Raw genomic sequence first — 9,599 nt, forward strand, 5'->3', positions numbered from 1 at the left:
GTGGTGTTAATGTTTTTTAGTCTTCTTATTATAAATTTTAAGATGTGTATTTATTTACTACACATATCTCGAAATTTAAATACATTCAACAATAAATTAATAAACATCGCTCAATAATTGTGAGCATCACCAACAAAAAATAAAATCAGAACAAGAGATTGTTATATACTCTTGTTGGTTGGCAGTTGGCAGTTGGCACTCTGCAGTAGGCATCTTTCAGAATCATAATACCCAAAATCCTACGTCAAATCAAAAGAAAATTTTAGGCATGCAGTTTTTTCCATGACGGTAGGTGGGATATTAAACCTAGGCACCTGGCTAAATTAGTGAACAAATTCTCAGCATTAACACTTATACAAGAAAAAATGCTACGGAAACTCGTTTAAAAGCGAAATTTTTAACAAATGCTCTGTCACCTCATATTATTGCATAATATTTTATAATGTTGATATAAAAATTAATATTAAATTGTGAGGTGAGTGTCCTTAGCATTTCTCTTGTACAAGAGTACATCAAAAATTTTACAATGTACTAAGGTGTGGAATGTATTTTTGCATTAGACTGTTAGATTTGCATATTAGATTTTTAACAATTTTAATCTAGCCATTCATTGGATACGCCGATGTATTATAGAAAATCCACAGTATAGTCTAGTTCTTAGGAAAAAGATCCTCTTTGGATCGTACGGTCCGAAGCATAAAGAGCAAGAAATGCAGATCATTAAAATTAAATTTGACGGTTCCTATTAACTCATTTCGCTAGCCCACATCACATCAAGGGCCTATATATATATATCTCTCTCTTGAACGATCTAGATTTCCTAATCCTTAGGTTCCGGACAATATGGTCCGGAGAAAATCCAAACTCCCTTAGGATGACCTAAAACCACGATTCGATTTGTACATGAATCTAATTAATAAGTGTTTATTTAAAATAATTTGTTTGTTTATTTGTTGGTTAGTTCCATGAATGCTAGTGTACGTATAGCAACCAAATATACACAGGTAAGGCATCATTTTCCTCATATTTTCAATCAAAATTTATTTATATATCATAAAAGATTACGACAGAAGAGACAGAGGACCTTATTTTAATTATTTTCTTTTATTTATTAAAAATGATCAATTAACAAATAAAAACATTAATCTGACTATCTTAGCACCAAGACCTTTTTTTTTCTTTATTCAAATGAACTTAATTCGAGACTACATTTGTGAAATAGATCTTGTGAATTTTATTAGACATTATTCATTATTTCTGCAAGAGTAGCACTTGCCGACAATTAAGAATATTCTAATTAATTAGTATGTGGCTTTACCCAAAGGGAGGTTTGGATGCATATCGAATAAAAATGAGGTCACCATAAAAAAAAATCAATTAGCAGATATATATATATATATATATATATATTTAGGCACCCATTTTGTAGGGTTTACTTCGTAATGTATTTCAACGATTTGATCTGTCTATATTGTAGTATAGCGTTCATAAATCATCCTTGCAAAAAAACCAGAAAAAATTTAAATCGTTAAGATATTTATTTACAATAAAAAATATGAACGGCTACGATTTTACAAAAAAAAAACACTAAATTTAATCAAACGGTCATATCGTTTATGTTTTGACGCACATTTTGACACCATTTTATATGGCCCACTTTGTAATGTATTTTAATGATCCAAACAGTCTATATTTTAGTACATCATTCATAAATCACCCTTGCAAAAAATTATACAACTTCAAAACAATTAACACATTCATTTGTAGTGAATAAAATGTACTAATATGGTTGTACAAAGAAAAACTAAATTCAATCCTACGTTCATATATTTTCAAATTTATATAATTTTTATAGACATAATTTTTTTATTTTTTTTTTGGGTGAACAAGATAGATGTAATCTTTAAAAACTTGAATCTTTAATTTAACCACATAGATTAATCATCTCAAAACTTTTTTCTTTTTTTTTCCGGTAACATGGAAGAAGAAAAAGAAAACACTAAGAAACAACTAATATAGCTGTAGCAACTCCAGCGCAGTCATCCGATAGAGTTTGAACTAACCTTGGAGGAGGCTCCGCAAGCTCTTGAAACTCCATCTCGCTATTTAAACCCAATTTTGCTAACTCATCAACTGCAAAATTACACTCTCTATGAACATGTTGAAGATTATAACTCCAATTTTTGTTTTTGTTTGATAGACTACCTCAATACCCCTCTTCACGTGTTCTCTCACAAACCTAAATTCTAAAGCTCATAATTGTCAATACCCTAATAATTAATGGAAGAATGTCCCACTCGCAGGGCGACTATTTAACTAAATCATGATTCATGCTTGTAAATATTCTTTCATTTGTTTATATACATCTAATATTTTTAAAAAAAGAAAGAAAAAAGAAAGGAACTTATTACAGATAGAATTGAATCCTCTTCGAATCTTCTCGTTGGATATCCTGGGGATCAATTAATATCAAGTGTTTAAAGACTAATCCAGGTGAGGAGGTGTGAATTGAATCACATTTACAGAGAGAAGAATAGTGTGGCGGATGAATTGGCTATAATATGGATATTGGTGTTCTTGTTTTTTATGAGCCTCTCGTTTGGATTAGATCAGCTCTCATTGATGATGCTGCTAGAGTCTCTCGAACTCGTTTTGCTGTTATTATGTAGTTCTCTATGGGTTGTAATCCCCGTTTCTTCACCAAAAAAAGAAAGAAAAAAAAAAAGACTAATCCAGGTGCTAAGCAGATTCACATTCGACTGGGCATAGACCCTTCACAAATTAATATATAATTTCTCACAGCACTAGTCGACTGTGAGAAAGTGGGAAGATGGTGCCAACATGGACCAATTCCCAAATATTTTAATTGCCACAACAACAAAAAAATGTTAGAATCGCTGAAGTGTGGTTGTGAACTTGATTGTAATTATGGTTGTATAGATCCATTGATTATAGTCAATCATTTATCTGAACAATATTTTAAGAGTTGAAATAAAGGAATTAGGATCGTCTTCGGAATTTACTGTTAGAGTTTGAGGGTCAGAAAATTCAAACATTTGGTTTATGTGTCAGAAAGATCAAAACTCTTAACTTGTGTAAAGTGGAGCAAGAAAATTTGTTAATTTGAACCAACGAATTTAAATTGAGTGGTCCAAATTGTTTGGTCATTGAGCTCCGGAAAATAATATCCTCAATGGATCCATGGTCATGGTCATGGGGTCCTAGTGAAAAGATTAGTCATGATCATGACCCTTGATTAGTCATGGGGTCCTAGTGAAATCAAGTTTCACCGATTCCCTACACCTTTCTTCCCCTCCCCTTTCCACACCAATTTTTTCCTCCCCACAAATTGACACTCTAAACATTGCAGCATAGGGGTACTTATTTCAAAATATTTGAGGTTTGTTTTATTTAGTTGATGAGTTCGATACTTAATTATTGTGACTAATTCTAATAGATAGTTTGATTAACATTGACTCCATTATTCTGAAAACAAATCAAATCTCAGTCGTTGAACTTTGTTGATTAACATAAAGTTTTTTTTTTTTAAATGACGACGACATTTTAATACTCTAACTAGTTTAATTTAAGAACAAAATGAGTTTTAACAATTTTCTTAGTTCATTGATCTAACTGTAAATCATAATTAACATAGGCCGATACAATGCTTTAGCAAACTGGTTTGATACTTAATTATTATAAATGATCCTAACAAACAGTTTAATATGTTCGTCTTCATTGATTCATCATAAAGTACTTTCCATGAAAATGACTACTCTCAATTATTCTAATTAAGGATAAAATGAGTTCAACGAATTTACTTAGTTCGCAGATATAATTATAAAGGGAAAATAACAGAGGCTGACACACTACTCTGTCAAAACTAGTTTGATCCACATATATTAGGTTCCTATTAAATTCATACGTTAATTATACATCCTCTTAATTTCTTAAAACTAAAGATTTCAAACCGTCAATGCTTGTGTAAATTTTAGTAAGAATATGAATTATGAGCATAATCCAACAGAAACATACTCGTCAATAAAAAAGACATTCATGATCATGATCACGCTTCCAATTAAATTTTGTTGATGCACAAAACCGGAGGTATTAGACATAAATCCGACCGTGAATCTGCAAGTAATGTAAATAACACAAAATGTATCGTGGTTCACCCCAAGGTTTGGGCTACGTCTACACTGATTATGTATTTCTCTGTTTGTGAGGGAGAGAGATTCAGAGCCTCTGAGGGAGAAAGTGAGGTCTCTGATGGCCTAGGAAATTGGTCTCCCCTAATTGTGAGGGTGAGAAGTCCTTTTATAGAATAAGGGCTCTTCACTTATTACATATTTGCCCATTCCTTTATTACATAATTACATTTAAGTCCCCCGAGTATTTGTACGAGATCTAAATACGGAGGCGGTGCTCAATCTGAAATGATGTTCAACTAGAAGTAGCACATGCTGCGAGGCTGCTCGGCTCGTGGCTTATGTTGCCTTGGTTGGCTCGGCTTGTGGCGTTTGAAGGTGAGGGAGTCCCTTTTTATAGAATAAGGGCTCGCTCCTCAATACATGAATGATGGGCTAGAGTTGATGCTCTCTAATGTTGGTGAGGGAGTCCCTTTTATAGAATAAATGTTCGCTCCTCAATACATGAATGCTGTAATTCAACCCAAGTCATTTCTTTTGGGTTGTATACGACAAGTAATATGGTATGCGAGGTCTTTATATGCAAATCCAGAACAACTTTTACAACGAACTCAACTTATCGTTTGTGTACGTATATATCAATCAATGTAATTTCCTCTTATTACAAATAACAAATTAAAAACTTGCTTATTTAAGCATTTGTGTACACATTTAAGTAATCATCATCATCTTCCATTGTAATTAGTGTTAATCACGTACGATATAACGTATAATGGCATAAGTATACTTTACAAAGTATCAAACTTTCGATATCTGAACATACGATTCTCTCTCTTTGCATGATACATAAAATTAACTCATGCTTTATTATCTTTATTAGCACACTTTTTTTTCTTTTCTTTTTCCTTTTCCTTTTCCTTGTTGCTAACTGCTAAGGAGAGTCGAAATCCAAAAAAAACCTTCAAACCCTATAAATGTCTTCGATAAAAAGAACTTAGCTTACTTTACTAGATGATGAAATGAAAACTCAATTTAGATGATGAAAGGAAAACTCAATTTTAAGATTTAACTTTCATGTAACGAGAACGCCATTATAGTAGTATCACAATTCAATTATACATTGTTATGTAAAAAAGTCAAAACACATAAAAGTGAGATTGTTTTAAAATACTATCACAACATTGTGATTGTAGATAAGTTTGTTCACTTCTAAAAAGCTCATCGCATTCATTTCTTCTATGTGAAAACACATGTATTTGGTAAGTTACCGGACTAACTCAATAGACTAGAAATTCAGCATTCGAAATTTTTTCTTCTAAAAGAAAAAAAAAACGATGATTCTTCCGTTATATCCTAGACGTATCTACTGCACATGCATGGATTTGGAAAACCGGAAGTTCCACTAGGTTTGTGAAAGTAAACAAATCATCGCCAAATAGAGTTATGCATCGAGAGATTTTTCAATATGTTCAAAACACAAATACATACGTCATATGCATTATAAAAATACAAAGACACTTTAAAACAAACTCCCTTCAGTTTATATGACATATCATTCCGTATTCTCCGCATGTTTAAAACTCTCTCACATGCAATGCAACTGATTCTCCGACGATTTGATATACAGCGTATCGTACAGGCGGACAACCAAAGTCCACGTTGCGCCTTGACTTTTAACTGTTAATCCCACCAACCAAACAGCGGTTGGTGACCTCAAAATCCCCACCACGTGTGTGTTTTTCTGGTGTTTCGTTAAACCAAAAAAGTAAAAATTAAATCTAAAAAAAAAAAATTACAAAATTACAAAATTCAATGGGGTAATTTTTGGAATTTCCGCAAAAATTGACATCGTTTTCGAGATTAGGTTTTCACTTGACGATGAAAAGATTGTTGGGCAACCGTACTTTTCATATTTGATACAAAGGAGTCCTTATAATTTGGTTTTCATAAAGTGCCCTAACTTATTCAAAATTTTCATGATTAGTCCCTTTGATTTAGACAGCTGCATGAGCTGGTCCCATCCCATACCCCCGTCGACCCGCTAGTTGATAGGCTGATTAGGATGTGGGATTAGGTGACGACACGTGAGTTGCAGCTGTTTAATAACAAGAGTAAATTGTAGCAATGATCCTCAACTTTAATCAATTAGATCAATGATCCCTCAACTAAAAATTCATTATCATTGGTCTCTTAACTCATCAAAATGTGTAGCTATGGTTCCAGGGACGAAGCCATAAATTTATATGAATCAGAGCATCCTCAAACAACAAAATCATAATTAAAAAACTCAAGAATTTACTAAACACAATACTTATATATTAATCCATAAAGGTTTTCATACAATATTCCCTTACAATATCTCTTGACCCATTTTCATGTTTTAAAAACATTGCATGACAACATCATTACCAATACCATCAAATATCTCTCTCTTTATAAAAATAACCATGTTATCATTCATCCATTGATCACCCATCCGATTTCTCAATCGATTCTTCAGAAATTTCATGGCCGAAAATACTCTTTCAACGATTGCAGTAGCAACTGGAAGAGTTAATGCTAATGTCACAAGCAAGTAAACCAGCAAATACACCTTGTGTTTTTTGCATTGAACCTTTTTTTTAGTTTTTTTGCAAGGACTCCAATCTCTTTTAAACCTGAAAACTCAATGTTAGACCGCATATCCACAATAAATAGGAAACAGAGATGGATTTTTTTTGGGGGGGGGGGGGAAGGGACAAGCGGTCCCCCACTATACATACTTTTTTTTTCAAACATATATGAAGTGACGCCGTTTTGTTTATTTTTTTTTTACGAACCAAAACGACGTTGTTTTGGTCTGAATTTAAAAATAAAAAAATAAATAAGACCCAGCTTTGCTGCTGTGTAGCAGAACCAAATCAGTTTGATCAGAAAAGACAAATTTTTTTAATTGTTATTTAATGAGTGTTACTCATAGGGAATTAGAATGCATACAATTTTTTTAAAATTAAAAAAATCTCAATGGGGGCATCCGCCCCCCCTAGCCCACTGTAGCTCCGCCCTTGTATGGTTCATTTCCTCAACTTCGTTATAAATTTGTCAAAATAAGTTATGTTGAAATGACTATTGTTACAGTTGGGATCCCTCAACTCATCAAAAGATGTAGATATGATTTTTTTCTTCAAAATTTTGTAAAAATGAGTTATGTTGGAAGGACCATTGTTACAATTGGGTTAAAGTTGAGGGACCATTGCTCTAATTGGGTTAAAGTTGAAGGACAATTTCTCTAGTTGAATTAAAATTGATGGACTAATGATAATGAATTTTTAGTTGAGGAACCATAGTTGTACGTTTTGATGAGTTGATGGATCAATGATAATGGATTTATAGTTTAGGGACCATTACTCCAATTGAGTTAAAGTTGAGAGACCATTACTATAATTTACTCTAATAACAATGTAAAATTCAGTAACAGTAATTTCAATCATAATTTTGGTAAAAATACGACATTGTTTATGTCAAGTCATTAGAAATAAAGCGTTTTGCGAGCATAAACTATTGACAATTGTTGGGAGTGAAAGGATGTGTTTATAGATGTTGTTGACAATTGTTGAGAGTGAGAAGACATGTCGACAGTTGTTGAGTTTTGTCGATAAAGCTTGCCGACAATTGCTGATTGTTGCAAGTGAAGCATTTTGTTGAGCACCCTAGGGTTGTACAATAGCGATCCATTAGCACCGACTGAGTCATTCTTATGCTTTTTATCCATCATCCACGAGGTCTTCTATCATCGTTGCCCATTTGTTTGTTCACTCACGAGACAAAGGATATGATGAGCCGACTTTAACATTAAATTTTGAGAAAAATGCAAGTTATTGACATGATTGACGAACATGAACTAGTAAAAAAGAGCTAATTGTCCCAAGATATTTGCCTTTGCAAGGTGTTCTAAATCACCCTTCACACTTGAGTGGCAATAATATGTTTGAACTTTATTATGTGGTTGAATAATTGAAAATTGAGACTTATTTTCAATTATTCAAGAATAATCATTGAATGCTAAGATTACGCATTGAATTTTCTCTCTTTTTGACAGTTCAATAACTAAATCGGCTATAATCGTCCTTGTTTGAGGGTGAAAAAATAAGAGGGGAGAAACATTAAAACAGAGGCAAAAACGTAAAAAATATTGTGCTTAGGAACAATGTTCTCCTTGGTAGCATATATAATTTATCAAATCTCAACCATGGTTTTAGCTTCTCCTCTAACTATAAATAGTAACATCGCATCCATGTAATTCAAATATTAATCTTTTTTAACTAAGTAAAAATTAAGTATCGTTAAACCAGCTTGTCATTCAGATCGGTTACTATTATATTTGAATCGTTATTCTTAAACATGGTTATTTGTCAACTTAGGTAATCTATGATATCCTATTCAATCAATTATGTGTAAATTCGTTAATAGATAAATACCATTTGATAAAAGTTGTAAAGACTTTTTTTACAGATGAGAGTCATTAAAACAAAATCCGGCAAAATTTTCAATTGATGGAACAATTGAGAAAAAAAAGGTCAACAAATCTCATCCATTGTCATCATTAGTATTTCATCAGCAATCTGTAAAAACGATCACAAAAAAGTCATCGCATTAGAGCGTGATCACATCAAGTAATCGTTGATATACGAGACCACATAACTTATTTTTCAAAGGCGAAGACCAATCTAGCCATCACAACAGCACGACCACCACACTCCCGAAGCGAAGCAAAAACACAACTACACTACTCCGAGAAAGAAACAGCTGCTCAGCTCCTCTGCTCCTCACAGTGAAGACCAATGACGCTCATGCCAAGGACACCTGCAACTTCACCACCTCTCATGCCAAGGCCAACTCTTACTGTTGGCCGCGTATGAATCTGCGGGCTGCCGATCATCACATGCCGATTGCCGCGTATCGTCAGACAAACATCACCAAAAGGAAAAAACCCGGTTATCCAAATCAGCAAATTACCTACCGTATTTTGACCGCAGCCCAGGCTCGGGTCCGAACCTAGTCAGATCTGCAGGCTCGGGTACCCCAAGAGGCGGCCTAACAAAAACAGAAAAACAACAAAAGCAAACTCCCAACGAGTTTATCTAGTTAAACAGATAAATACGTATTAAAACGCGGGCCCCGCCAACAGCGGCTCTCGCGTGCCGCATCGGCCACTGCACACGTGGCATTTTGCGAATTCTGAGCTGTACCCGTCACTTAAATGAAAGATTTCTCAGTGTGATCGGAATACACATCATGTGTTATTATTATGAGTTAAAAATTTAATAACTTAAAAAATAAAATTTCTCATTACTTATCTAAAAACACGTAGTTTACTACCGTGTTCCAATCATAATAAAAAAATTATCCACTTATATAAAAAGAGAAAATTTTAGTTGTGATGGAAACACAAGTGGTACATCACTTGTTTTA

This window comes from Malus domestica, chromosome 07 (genome assembly GCF_042453785.1).
Source record: "Malus domestica chromosome 07, GDT2T_hap1".
NCBI classification, from domain to species: Eukaryota; Viridiplantae; Streptophyta; class Magnoliopsida; order Rosales; family Rosaceae; genus Malus; species Malus domestica.